A 653-nucleotide genomic window follows, 5' to 3' on the forward strand; every position below is an offset into this window, starting at 1 on the left:
CACCAGGATATACAGCAAGGACATTGGTATGTCATTTGGACTTGATATGTGCAGCCAAATGGTGGCCAATAGAGGCAAGGTGATCACAGCTGAAGGGGTTGAACTACCTGAAGGCAACATTGCAGATGTCCAGGACAGCTACAGGTACCTTGGTATGCTGCAGACAAATTGCAACCAGGATGAGGCTGCAAGGAAGACAGCCACAGAGAGTAAGGCAGGTTCTGAAGAGCCAGCTGAATGGTAAGAACAAAGTCCAAGCCATCGACACACATGTGGTGCCAGTCATCAGATATCTATATACTCATTTCTTTCTACTGAAATTTAACAACCAATATGGGTCCAGATAAGGCCTCACTTGTGTCTGGATCTGGACCGCGGTCCACCACTTGGCGACCTCTACTACAGAGCAAAAGATATGCAAGTAATGAGTAAACGAGCTAAGGTTGCTGACAGTGTTAACAGCAAACCACGCGCGCGCGCGCACACAGAGCTGTTTAATGCTTTCATGGATCAGACTTTAGTCCAGAGTCCAGCTTCAGTCTGGCTGCAGGGAGCTTTGTAGCCTTTTCTTCTCATTTATGGAGCAGATTCACTAAGACTTCAGCTGTCTCATCTTCTCATCAGAGCCTTTGCAGGTGCACCGGCTGGAGGGG

Source organism: Kryptolebias marmoratus, linkage group LG2 (genome assembly GCF_001649575.2).
Source record: "Kryptolebias marmoratus isolate JLee-2015 linkage group LG2, ASM164957v2, whole genome shotgun sequence".
NCBI classification, from domain to species: Eukaryota; Metazoa; Chordata; class Actinopteri; order Cyprinodontiformes; family Rivulidae; genus Kryptolebias; species Kryptolebias marmoratus.